Raw genomic sequence first — 15,007 nt, 5'->3', positions numbered from 1 at the left:
TCTATCGCATTTCATATGTTTTGTAGAAAAGGAGATAATAAGGCGGAAATTCCCGTCTTTCGTGCATATTTGGAAGCTTATTGATGATATTAGATGGACTAGTATGAAGAGGAAGCAAGAATGATGACCAAGGATGTAGGAATAAAGTGTATATAGAAGGATCAAAGGGTTAAAAGTAAGAATGACGAGAGGGAAGGCATTACAAGAAGAAATCGCTCGAAAACCGAACCAAGGGTTGCTCCTTTGGCTCTGACAATATGCTAGATGGAACGGCGTCGAAAAAACAAGTGATCTAGGCTTTTGAATCACTCCAATAGGAGTCCGGATGAGAAAATGACGTCCGTTTTACAATCCGAGGTCAAACAAAGAAGCTGTTCGGGAATCCGCGCGTCCCGAGAAGAAGACGCCCGTCTTCCCTACAATCCGCCCGTCTTCACCCAAATCCGCCCATCTTCCCCTGCTACAATCCGCCCGTCCCGACACCAATCCGCCCGGATTCCTTTACAGCAATTTCGTCTTCTTCAAGCTTCAAAGAAAGAAGCCCTTCCTTCGAAAAATACCGGCGTCTCCCTGCTCAAATCTCAAAAGTGTAATTACTAGTTTAGCCCTTAGTTAACCCTAATGCATCCACCTAATTTCCACTATAAATACCCCATTTGTAATAATCCTTTGACACATCTTTTTAGCTAGAAAAATCCTTGTTTAAATTAGATTAGGAGTAGATTAGAATAGATTACTCTTCAATCTTTCCACAAATTACACATTAATCTCTCCTTAATTATTGTTCAAGTTTATTATTCAAGTTTATTATTGGGTAATTGAAGATTATTGGTTTATTATTGAAGGATTGACAACCCTTCATCAATCAACCAAGTTTCTTCTATTATTCGTTGCTTTATTATTTGGATCATCTCAAGTTTGGTATAATTCCTTTACTCTTTAATCTTTATTGTTCATTTCTTCATTCTATTATCATGTTTGTACTTGTTGTGATGATTGACACCATTATTGACATGTTTCCCATGATAATGAGTGAGTAGTTTCTTTAGCTAGGATTAGTGGGTAATTAGGGAAAACCAACATGGGATTGATTCATGCTTAATCTAATATGTTCACATGATTAAATTGCTTGCTTGTTGTGATGTCAACTTTATGCACATGTTATGTTTGATGAAATGCTAAACCTATGAATCCTTGCATTTGTACCATCTCTTATCTAATCAACTTGACTTGTAAGATATAAACCAACTCGAGTCTTGTTAGACCATGCATAGAAGTTGAATAGGAGGAAATTAAGTCGACTTGTAGGTGTTGTACAATCTAATCGATTCGGCTCCGGGACCCAACTCTTCCTATGAACCGTAAGACATAACCCAACTCGGTTCCTCCACAACACTAATTACTTGCTTATAGTCGTAAACATGTTTGTATGATCAACACCATGAATCCCCTATGACCCCATGATATCCTAGCACTTTTAATCATTTGTTTACATCTTTCCTTTTATTGCTTGTTTACTTTATTGCTTGTATTAGCCTAGGACACAACTACAAACCCAAACAAATTGTGACACTAGCATAAATTGAGATAGATAGACTTAGAACCCAAAGCACACCGTCCCATGGATCGACCTCGACTTACCGCTAACTAGTTGTTTGTTGAGTATTATAAATGTGTTTGATTGGATGTGACCCGACGACATCACCCACATCAATTATCTTAACACATCTTTTATATTTAACTTGATATGGTTATATATGGTAAGAATATTTTTGTTATGGAAAATATTATCATATCTTAAGATTTAAGGAAAAGATAATAGGAGAATAATTGTTAAAATTATCTTTTGGAATATTCTCTATTATTTCCTAAAGATTTTAAGAAAAGAAATAATAAGATATGATTTGTTTACATATCTTATATTTCGGCTATCTAGGGTTTAAGGAAAATATATTAAGTATATATTTGATTAGATTATCTTATATTTATCCTATATATTTTCTAAGAGATTGCTTAAATAAAATAAGGAAAGTTGTTATAATTTTTCCTTATTGTTTCGGCATATCTAGGAATTAAGGAAAGAATATTAGGTGAATATATAATAAGATTAACAAATCATATCTTTTCCTAAGATTTTATGGATAAAAATAATAAGATATGATTCTATTTGCATATCTTATTATTTCGGCCTCTAGGGTTTTGTGAAAACCGAGTACCATGTTCCTCCTTTGCTATAAATACTTTACTCTTTGCTACATTCAAAAGTAAGACCTTTGAGCATAACTTTCATATATTTTCAAAAAGCAAAAACCGTGTATTAGAGCAAAAACCGTTTTGATATTTTTCGAAAAAGGTCGTGTATTTTATAAACTTGTGCATTCGTTCTTATTGTTATCGTTATAAGATAATAGTGCTTAATTGATTTCTTACTCGTTCATTAACGTGAACTTTTAGTAGAATCATTAGTGCTTTCTTATTAGCGTAAGTTAGTCACTCGAGTATTTAACGGTACTCACTTGAGTTACAACTAGAGTTAGTTGTACGATTTGGGTTAGTAAATTTGTAATCCGTAGAAAGGTACTAAATTTATTAATCGAGAATAGTGGACGTAGGTTTCGATTTGTGAAACTGAACCACTTCAAAAACCGTGTGTCTCTCTCTCTTTCGTTCTTTCGTTTATTTCGTTCTTACTCATTCATTAGTTAATTAGTTAAAGTTTAATCAATAAACTTTAAATAATGAATTATATTCATACAATCGAAAAAGTAGTAAAAGTTTTAAATCCTCAATTAACCCCCCCCCCCCTCTCTTAAGTATTTTGGATCGATAGACTCTTCAATTGGTATCAGAGACTCGTGCTCTTGATTGCCTAACCGCAAAGAGGCTGATCTATCTTTTTATTATTTATCTTATCGTTTTATATTCCGCTGCCTATCACTTGATAAATGGATTCCAAATACCTCAAGTGTCCCGTGTTTGATGGGAAGACTTATGGGTTATGGAAAAACATGATGACTCACTATGTGAAAGGTCATAATTGGGAGTGTTGGAGGATTATCCAAAACGGACCGCACAAAATCCTAGTTGCATCCGCTGAAGGCACTACCTATGAGAAGAAAGAAGATGACTATGTCGAGGCCGACTACAAAAAACCTGAGAAGAACTCTAAAGCTATAAGTCTATTGCAGAATGGCATGACCTCTACAGAGTTCTATCGGTTTTCTTCGTGTACAACGGCCAAGGAGTTATGGGATGGCCTTGAACTAGCTTATGAAGGTACTTCCATTGTTAGGAAGCACCGTATAGATCTACTAATGCAGAAATATGAGCTATTCAATATGGAGCGTAACGAGTCCTTGGATAGCATGTCTACACGATTTTCAAGTATCATAAACGAATTGAAAAACCTAGGAAGGAAGTTCACTACCGAGGACATTGCAAGGATGGTTCTTAGGAGCCTAACTAAAAAGTGGCGTGCCAAAGTCACAGCAATGGAGGAATCACGAGATCTTGAAAACCTATCCTATCAGAAACTCATTGGTGCTCTCATGGCCCAGGAAATTACTTTAAACGCCGATGACGCTAAACCAAGTAGAGGTAAAAGTATGGCCTTAAAAAGCGAAGATGTTAACTCTGACATAGAAGATGAAACCGCCTGTTTTGCACGCCGTTTCAAAAATAGAATCTTTCGAAACAAACAAGCAAAATCATCTTACAACAACAACAAGTTGTCCAACAAGAAAGTACTAGAATCAAAGTCATCATTTGCAAACAGAGCTTGCTTCAAGTATGGAGAATCTGATCACATGATCAAGGATTGTCCAACATGGGAGAAAATCAAGGACAAGGCGAAACGCAAGAAGACAAAGAAAGAGTTCAAACAAGTAATGATGGCTTCGTGCTGGGGAGATCTTGACTCAGAAGATGATGAAGGATCCGAAGATGACGAAGTAGCCAACCTTTGTCTCAGCAGCATTAGTCTTGACCTAATATCCGACAGCAACGATGAAAGCACTAACTCACACTCAAATTATTGCTTTCTTGGATAATCGGACGAAGTTGACGATGAAGAGGTAAGTTATCTGGAACTTAAAAAACGCGTTAAGAAATTATCTAAAAGTGCTTTAATTGAATTCTTTGAGCAATCCCTCGATAGATGTCATGAACAGGATATAGAACTAAAGGATCTAAAGGAACAGATTCTTGATATTGCTGAGGAGAGTCATACTCTAAAGGCTAAAGCTAAGAAGTTGAAATCTAAAGTTACAGCTGATAAAGTTACAACATTAGAAACTACTAATGCTGAAAAGAAGGAATTAGAATCAAAAGTTATAGCTAATGAAGCTATAACTTCAGATCTAAAGCTTAATATTAAGCACCTTCAAGCCAAAGTTATAGCTAATGAAGCTATAACTTTAGAACTTAGAAAAGCCAAGGAACTTCTTGAAACTAAAATCACATCTGATGAAGCAGTGATTTTAAACAAGAAGAAAGAGATTGATTCTCTCACAAAGCCATTAAAAGAATCTAAAACTGAGATGATCAATGTTAAGAAACAACACTCAGATGTTATACTCATTCTTAACAAAAGGTTCCAAGACTTTCGTGATAATTATAAGAAGGAGAATGACTTAGATCACACGAAATGTCAAGAAGAAATCAAAACCCTAGAAGATTTACTCTTACATGCTAGGAAAGTCCATGATAAGTGGGAAGGTAGCACAAAAGTCCTAAACTTTCTAACCAAACAATCTGACAATAATATGAAGATGGGGTTAGGACATGAGTGCTACAGCCGTAGAGATCACTCTAAATGCAAATCAACATCTTCGGATTATGATTTTAGAAAAAGAAAATATGCCGATCTTCCTGAATATCTGATTTACAATTACTGTGGTAATACGGGTCACATCCAAGACAATTGTGTCAAACGTGTACATGATATACGAAAAAATACCGATTTTGTTAAAACGGTTGACACAACAGTCGAGGATGATGAATCCCCTATAGATGAACCTAACGAAGAAAGGAATAATAACTTTCGCTGGTTCTATGACATGGCTTTTGACTACACCAAGAAACCTAGTACTTCACAAACTCCTTGTTGACCTAAACAAAGCAAGCCTAATCACAAGGAAAATAGTCATGTTAGACCTACAGAAATTCCTAGACCTAGAGAAATCCCTAAACCTAGAACTCCTCCTAAGCAAAACTACCCAACGTTTAAAAAGACGAACATTAGACAAGTCTGGGTACGAAAGGATTTAGTATATAGAGTAACTAACCGTAAAGGACCCAACCTAGCTTGGGTACCTAAAACCTGTATCTAATCCTTTTGCAGGAAATGGTGAAAGAAAACAACCAATGGTATCTTGACAGTGGATGCTCAAGACATATGACTAGAGATGAGAATTTATTTCTTTCACTCAAACCTTTCAACGGAGGAAAGGTGATATTTGGGGACAACAAGAAGGGTAAAGTGATCGGTGTGGGCAAAGTTGGAACTTCTAAATCACACACAATCAGTGATGTCTATCTAGTGGATGGTCTCAAGCATAATCTGCTTAGCATATCTCAACTATACGACAAAGTTAACAAGGTTGTTTTTCATACTGATGGTTGCTGCATTATAATTGAAGGTACAAGCAATGTTATTCTTGAAGGACATAGGAAAAGGAACGTGTATATAGTAGATTTAAATGCTGTGCCTACTAACTCTTTTACGTGCATGAAAGTTACTCTTAATGATCCCTGTTTGTGGCACAAACGATTCGGCCACATTAGCTCACTAACCTTGAACAAACTCAATAAGTGGGACTTGGTTGAAGGGTTACCTAAGATCAAGTTCGACCAAGAAAAAAATGTGTGACATATGTGCTAGGTGCAAACAAGTGAGATCATCGTTCAAACCTAAAAGGGTAGTAAGCACAAATCAAGCTTTGGAGTTGGTACACATGGATCTATGTGGTCCTATGAAGATAAGGAGCAGAGGAGGATCCAGGTATGTCTTTGTCCTCGTAGATGACTACTCAAAGTATGTATGGCCTATCTTTCTTCATTCAAAAGATGAAACGTTTGATGAATTTAATTGTCTTATGAAACGTGTTCAAAACAAATATAAGACTAATCTTGTATCTATTCGTACGGATCATGGCACCGAGTTTGAAAAATCATGCATTTATAGAATATTGTAGAGTTAATGGTGTAGGACATAACTTTTCTGCACCAAGAACTCCTCAACAAAACAGTGTCGTTGAACGTATGAATAGAACACCGGAAGATATGGCTCGTACAATGCTTTTGTGTAGTGGTCTACCTCGTAACTTTTGGGCTGAAGCCATTAGTACTTCTTGTTATATCCATAATCGTGATATGATAAGGCCTATTCTTAAGAAAACCACCTATGAACTCCTAAGAGGTCGCAAACCTAACATCTCCCATCTTCGCTGTTTTGGGAGTAAGTGTTTTGTTCACAATAATGGTAAGAATAGGTTAAGCAAATTTGACCCTAGGAGTGATGAGGCAATTTTCATAGGATACTTGGATCATAGCAAGGCTTACAAAGTCTTCAATAAAAGAACACTCTGTAATGAAGATAACGTGTTTGATAAGCCCTTACATGATGAGGAAGAAGACTTAGACGAACCTGACTTTCGTCTGTCTAGAGACGATCCCCCAGAATTAGAATTGGAGGACAATGAGATTGAAAGAATAAGTGATGAACTTGATCATTCCTCAAAAGATAAAAAGGAGAAAACCAAAGTTATAGTTGATGATACTATAACATTGACTCAAAATAAGGATTTCCAATCTAATGTTATAGGTGATGTTACTATAACATTGAATCCAAATCAAGGTACTGAGTCCGAAGTTATAAACGGCTCTACTACAACATCTGGATTGGATTCAGGGGGAACTTCCTCCAATTCTGAGCCAAATGAAGTTGGGTCGAGCTCAAATAATGATGAAGAGCCAAGTACCTCAACCAAATGGAAATACAAGAGCTCACACCCAATGGACAATATTCTTGGGAATATTAAGAAGGGTATTCAAACAAGACGATCCTTGAATAACTTCTGTTCTTTCTACTCATTCTTGTCCATGATCGAACCAACAAATATCAATGAAGCTCTTCCAGAATCAGATTGGATCATAGCCATGCAAGAAGAACTTCAACAGTTCGAACGGAACAAAGTTCGGCACTTAGTTCCAAGACCTAAGGATCGATCTGTTATTGGAACAAAATGGGTATTTAGAAATAAACTAGATGATGTCGGAGTCATTATTAGAAACAAATTAAGATTGGTGGTCCAAGGCTATAATCAACAAGAAGGGATAGCTTATGACGAGACTTTCGCACCTGTTGCTCGTCTTGAAGCTATTAGACTTCTGATAGCGTTCGCAGCTCATAAAGGAATGAAGCTCTTCTAGATGGACGTCAAGACATCATTTTTAAATGGGTATCTATAGGAAGAAGTCTTCGTAGAACAACCCCCTGGATTTAAGATAGCAAGTTTGAAGACCATGTCTTTAAATTAGACAAAGCCCTATATGGATTAAAGCAAGCACCAAGAGCTTGGTATGACAGATTATCAAAGTTTCTACTTGACAGTGGATTCAGTAGAGGATATGTTGATAAAACTTTCTTCCTAAAATCCAAGGGTTCTTATCTTCTGGTTGTACAAATCTACGTTGATGATATCATCTTTGGATCGACCAACCGAAGCCTGTGCAAATATTTTTCTGAGTTGATGACTTTCGAGTTCGAGATGAGTATGATGGGAGAATTGAAATTCTTCTTAGGTTTGCAAATTCAACAAACTGAGGAAGGCATTAAAATTCATCAACAAAAATATATCAAGGAATTAATTCGAAAGTTCGGAATGGAAAATTTCCATGCTATGTCAACTCCAATGGTTGCAGACAAGAAATTAACTCTAGATGAAGATGGTAAGTTTGTTGATGAAACAACTTACCGAGGAATGGTTGGGTCATTGAAATATTTAACTGCAAGTCGACCAGATATCATGTTTAGCGTAAGCGTTTGTGCGAGATATCAATCATCTCTCAAAGAATCGCATATGACGGCCGTAAACAGAATTTTACGATATCTTATTGGGACGTCCAAACTCTACTTATGGTATCCAATGGAGTGCAATTTCGATCTGGTCGGTTATTATGATGCCGACTACGCAAGATGTTCTTTAGACAGGAAAAGTATGTTAGGTGTTGCCACATTCGTTGGACCTTGCATTATCACGTGGGATTCAAAGGAAGCAGAATTCAGTTGCCCTTTCAACAGTAGAAGCCGAATACATTGCAGCAGGACTGGTATGTACTCAATTATTGTGTCTTAAGCAACAGTTATGTGATTATGGTGTTAACGTAGGTTGTATTCCTATTTTATGCGATAACACGAGTGCTATTATTATTTCCAAAAATCCCGCGCAGCACTCACGTACCAAGCACATTGAATTTAGACACCATTTTATACGTGACCATGCTGACAAAAGGGAATATAAAACTCGAATTTTATAGTACTGAAAAACAATGGGCAGACATTTTGACAAAACCTTTAGCTAGAGGACGTTTTGAGACTTTACGGTTGGAAATTGGTTTAATTGGTGGCAACTAAACTTGTCATAAATATTTTATTTCCCGTATGATTGACTAGATTTGACGAGATTGTATTTCTATGTTTGTATTTTCCGTTGCAAGTACATTCTTATATAGTATTTTATTATTTTATAAGAATATTCCGTTTGCTAGTCTATTATATTTTGTGTTGTATACAAACCATAACTCTTGTTCATCACTTATACATTCTAAGGTTTAGAGCTTCATAAACCAATGACATTCATGATTGGTTTCATGTAGGATGTGAGTAGTACTCCTTACATGGCATGTAACATCAAATTGCAAAAGCATGAAATTTGTCTCTTATTACCTGTATACACTCGGGTTTGTGGTGGTGACACATGTGGAGAGGCGACCCTTCCTTTACGTTTTATCTACTAACCTCACATTAGCCAAATTTGCCTTGTTTTGACCTATTTATTCAACTACATTCCATATAGCCTTCCCTTGTCAAGCTAGTCTTGTTGGTATATTTAGAAGTCTTGTTGTGGTCAATTTTGTTGCTTTTGTGATGGATATTGGAAGGAAGAAGAAAAGGATGGACTGAAACAAAAAAAAAAAGGAAATGAAAAAATACAAAAAAAAGGGAGAAAAATGATACTATAAAAGATGAAAAAGCAAGAATCTCTTTTTACTCCTATTCTTATCATTTCCATATTACTTGAGGAGAAGTACTTGTTGATGTGAGTAAGTGTGTGCCGTATTTGGCATGGTGCATCATCTGTTATGTTGGGTTGGAAAGTGGAATATGGTTACTTTTGGTTGTGATCGGTGCTAGCTTGGCTTTTACCTCCACATATCCAAAGTATTTTGCCCCTTCTTACCCAATTACCTCACCTCACATTACTTTGTAAGTCCTCGGCATGTGTTTTGGACCTCGATTAGTTGGAGTGTGTATGTACAGTTACTAGAGATATATATCATGTTAGATTGCATGCATGCTTCTGTAGGTCGTAGTTAGGTGAGTGACTACTTCCCTTCTCTCCTACAAAATCTGTACTAAACGTGGTTTGTATTACACACTTTATATGTAGGACTTGTTTATGTTGAAGTTGTTCTTATGCTATAATACATGCTTTAGTTAATATATATTTCTTGCCTTGGTTGATATCATTCTAGTCGTTTTATGTCTGTTCTCGTCTTTTCGATGATGTCAAGAGGGGGATGAAATGACCATGATTTAGTATTTGCCTAAACTTGCTCCTTTTCAAGAACTATTATCTCTTAATGTCCTTAAAGCTTTGGTATTGAATATAATTGTTTGATCTTGCGTTGATCTTTATCTATAAAGATGACGGTATTATATTGAGGGGGAACTACATACTTAGTCACAATTTTAGGAGACTTGCCATCATCAAAAAGGGGGAATTTGTTGAACCATATAGATATATATGTTTGTGTTTTGATGATGTCAAGAGTGCTTTATATTCTATATACTCGTTGCGCGTAATTGTTTGTTTAGTCTTTTAGATTGGACTTACTAATCGCAAGCATTAAGGAATTCTGATGGAAGTATGATGCGTTTATATCATGATCAAGCCCTCAATCACGGACCAAGGTATTGCAAGACAATAGAAGAATTATTCAAGCATTCATGAGAAGATGAAGCTCAATTAAAGATTGATCAAGCTTGGATGATGAAGTAGCCTACACTCGAAGATCTCCTAAGAAGATTAGAATAGCGTAGGTGATTATCTCGTAATGGTAATGTAAGAATGCGCTTCTTAGATTAGTAAAGTTATGGCCTCCCAGCTATAACATTGCTTATATAAGAGCTCAATGTTATAGCTCTTCTACTATAACATTGAGATGTCAAGTTTACATAATACACGAGTAAAATGTTTTCAAATTGTTTTTGGAAAATGTTTTTTGTCTCTTTGTTTTAGCAAAAAGTATTTATTTAACAAGGAAGTTCATATTTATATTAAGTGTGGTTTTATTTTAAGCTTATAATTAGTAATTATATTGGATCAACTTATGAGTTGACTCATGTTACTAATTAGGGTTTCTAAAATTACATACTCTAAAACCCTAAATCTAACCTAGTGTAAAGCTAGGGTTTTCACGAAAAACAAGGCCTATGAGCCGTGTGGTTTTCGTGTAAACCTAATAATATAAATTGATTATTGTTAAGATTTTATTCTCTAGAATTATCTTAACAAATCTTTTATATTTAACTTGATATGGTTATATATGATAAGAATATTTTTGTTATGGAAAATCTTACCATATCTTAAGATTTATGGAAAAAATAATAGGAGAATAATTGTTAAATTTATCTTTTGGAATATTCTCTATTATTTCCTAAAGATTTTAAGGAAAGAAATAATAAGATATGATTTGTTTAAATATCTTATATTTCGGCTATCTAGGGTTTAAGGAAAATATATTAAGTATATATTTGATTAGATTATCTTATATTTATCCTATATCTTTTCTAAGACATTGCTTAAATAAAATAACGAAAGTTGTTATAATTTTTCCTTATTGTTTCGGCATATCTAGGAATTAAGAAAAGAATATTAGGTGAATATATGATAAGATAATCTATTAACAAATCATATCTTTTCCTAAGATTTTATGGATAAAAATAATAAGATATGATTCTATTTCCATATCTTATTATTTCGGCCTCTAGGGTTTTGTGAAAACCGAGTACCATGCTTCCTTCTTTGCTATAAATACTTTACTCTTTGCTACATTCAAAAGTAAGACCTTTGATCATAACTTTCATATATTTTCAAAAAGCAAAAACCGTGTTTTAGAGCAAAAACCGTTTTGATATTTTTCGAAAAAGGTCATGTATTTTATAAACTTGTGCATTCGTTCTTATTGTTATCGTTATAAGATAATAGTGCTTAATTGATTTCTTACTCGTTAATTAACGTGAACTTTTAGTAGAATCATTAGTGCTTTCCTATTAGCGTAAGTTAGTCACTCGAGTATTTAACGGTACTCACTTGAGTTACAACTAGAGTTAGTTGTACGAGTTGGGTTAGTAAATTTGTAATCCGTAGAAAGGTACTAAATTTATTAATCAAGAATAGTGGACGTAGGTTTCGATTTGTGAAACTGAACCACTTCAAAAACCGTGTGTCTCTCTCTCTCTCTTTCGTTCTTTCATTTATTTCGTTCTTACTCATTCATTAGTTAATTAGTTAAATTTTAATCAATAAGCTTTAAATAATTAATTATATTCATACAATCGAAAAAGTAGTAAAAGTTTTAAATCCTCAATTCACCCCCCTCCCCCACCTCTTAAGTAATTTGGATTGATAGACTCTTCACTACCCTAGTCTAATTGCCTCATAAACACAAATTATTCATAAAAGAAGAGAAGGAGGGATCGATGAAGGGAATTTACATGGCTAATTAACTCGAGGTAAGACGGTCTCATGTATACTCTTTGCTCTGCTATAACTCGTAAACTAGATCACCATCGGACAAGCCGTGATGATCGTTGTGATCGTGGAGCACCAGAGACCTTATTTGACCCCGTGGACCACCTTAGACCGGCGGGGAAATGGGTTTTTGAAGGGGTTATTTTATGGGTGGTTTCTTATGTTATTGTACAGGTTTAATACGGTTTCGAATTAAAACCGGGGCTTGACTCACCTGGGTTTGGGGTAGGGTTTTTCCAGGTGTTGGGTTGACTCACGTTGGTGGTTATGGGTGGTAAAGGTGGTGGCTTTGGTGGTGGTTGGTCAGAATGTCGAAGGGTGGGTGTTCGTTGTGGGTTTTATTGTTATAGTTAAACCGTGTGTAGGATGGGTGTTGCAAGACCACCGTGCTTTGACTAGACTAAAACTGGGTTGGGGGTTGTCGAGGGTGTCAGACCCAGTGTTATAGGTGGTGGTTGGTGGCAGTTTGGCCGGTTTTTCGAATGGTTGACGGGTTTTGCGGAAACATGGGAGGTGTTGTTGTTGCGGGTTTGTGAGTATAGGTGTGTTTCTTGTTTTTGGTGGTGTCGTAAGTGTTGATATTGAGGGTGGTGGTTAGGGCTGGTGTCTAGACCTTAGCTAGGCTGCTGTCGGTGATGGTTGAATTGGGTTGTAGTTGGTGATTTCAACTGTTATGTATAGGATGATGTCGGGTGTTTGTAGTTGTTGAGTAGAGCTGCTTTAGAAGCCGTGTATGCACTACTACAAATCCAGGCAACCACAACGGCCCTTTAACAACGCTTATTCACGAAAATCACCATAAGACGTTGTAGAATGGATGACACGAATTTTACTAAACTTAATTACAACGGTTATGTGTTGTTAATCGTTGTTATTGGTTTTAACAACGGGTCAAACTTGCACAACCGTTGTAATTATAAAATCTAATAACAACAGTTTACTCTGTAATACATTATAACCGTTGTTTATAATTTGGCGCAAAATTAGTGAAAAGTAATTACAACGGTTATATTAAAACCCGTTGTTAATACTTTTTAACAACGGTTTTCTAAGGACCCGTTGTTAATATATTCTCTAATGACAACGCGTTTATGTGTAAAAACCGTTGTCAATACTTTCCACAATATATACCACACAAACACAGATCAACTACAACCATAAATACAAACACAAACACAAACACAAACACAAACACAAACACAAACACAAACACAAACACAAACACAAACACAAACACAAACACAAACACAAACACAAACACAAACACAAACACAAACACAAAACCACACTCTTTCTCATCGTCTCTTTCTCATCTCCGTCACTGTTGTTGTCATCGTCTCTTTCTTTCTCTAATTATCAGGTAAATATCTATCGCTTTATGGTTTTAGGTTTTGTCATCTCCGTCATTATTGTTCTTTCTCTAATTATTTTATTTGCATGTGTTTTTCTCGATCATTATTGTTCTTTCTCTAATTATTATTCACTTAATTAGTTTTTCTACGTTTATTAGTAAAATAAATTAAATAAAATAAAACAAAGAAGAAGATGATGGAGAGAAATGCATAAACTTAATTAATTGATATATATATATATATATATATATATATATATATATATATATATATATATATATATATATATATATACATACATATAAACGTATTTCATTGCTAAAAATACAATTCTTAGATGTTCATATAGGGATGCATTCTCTTCTATGATATTCATCCTCTCCTCCTTTGCTATTTGGAGGTTTCGTTCCGCAGATGCTATATCGTCATATAGCTGCATTATTTGCGGCTCTAACAAGCCATTTTTTTTGGGGTCATTGAGTGCGATCCGAGCTTCCTCAAGGTAACTCCTGTACCTCCTCTCGATTTCCAGCAACCGACGGATGAAACTCTTGTTGTACTCGGTCATAATGCATGTATTATGAACGGTATCATTCATTGTTGAAGGAAGTTTGGAGTTAATTAGGTTTTAAAGATTTAGGGTTTGGAGTTTAGGGTGGAGATAGTGATATAATGGAATGGTTATTGAGATAATGCATGAATTTATACTTAGTAATGTGTCGTTTGAGTTGTTTTTTTAATTAATATGTTTAGGAAGTTGTGCCAAATCTTATAACCCTTCTCATTCTATATATTGTGTCCTTTCATATGCAGGGATTTGGCAGTAATAATGCATATTATGCATCAGAAGCATAAAAGGGGCAGTAATAATGCATGCATCTAGTAATATATAATTTATTTATTTTTTTTAAAATCAACAACAACGGTTATTTAAAAAAACCCGTTGTCTTTAGTTATAACAATGGTTTTTTCTATTGTAACCGTTGTTATAACTTTCCCACCAAAAATTAGTCACACTTTTCATAACGAATGCCTCGTAACGACAACGGTTTTTAACTGTTGTTAATAGTTTTCACAACGGGTTTCTTAGATAAACCAACCGTTGTTACAACCTTTAACAACGGACGCTTTAACAACGTCCGCTTTTTTATATAACAACGGTTTTTGACCGTTGTTATAGCCTGTATCTGTAGTAGTGATGGTGGATGTTAGGGTGTTGGTCTGGGCTGCTGGTGTCCATTGTGGCTGGGTATGGAGTGGTAGTGGCCACGGTGGTGCTGGGCTGGTGGTAGTTGTCGTGCGTAGGGTTAAAGAGGGGGCGTATTTGTGGGGTTGCATTGGCGTGGGTTTTGCATGGGTATTCACTACCTTACACGTGATGCATTATTTTACTATTGTTGTTGAATATTATTAGACGGGTTTTGGAGACGGGTTTCTTTGGGTGTGGACACGGGTTTTGGTTGGTCGGGATTTAATTATAATAAACCGCGTATATTTGTTAATTAGTTTAATTGTTATATAATTAGAATAGTTAGTAATTGTTATTATTTATATAGGTGACAGAATTGGTTGAACGGAGTTATTGGAGAATAATACTTCTAGTAGATTGCTTTTATT

This window comes from Silene latifolia, chromosome 7, assembly GCF_048544455.1.
Source record: "Silene latifolia isolate original U9 population chromosome 7, ASM4854445v1, whole genome shotgun sequence".
NCBI classification, from domain to species: Eukaryota; Viridiplantae; Streptophyta; class Magnoliopsida; order Caryophyllales; family Caryophyllaceae; genus Silene; species Silene latifolia.
The sequence above is the reverse complement of the archived record's forward strand: the minus strand, read 5'-3'. Positions refer to the sequence as shown.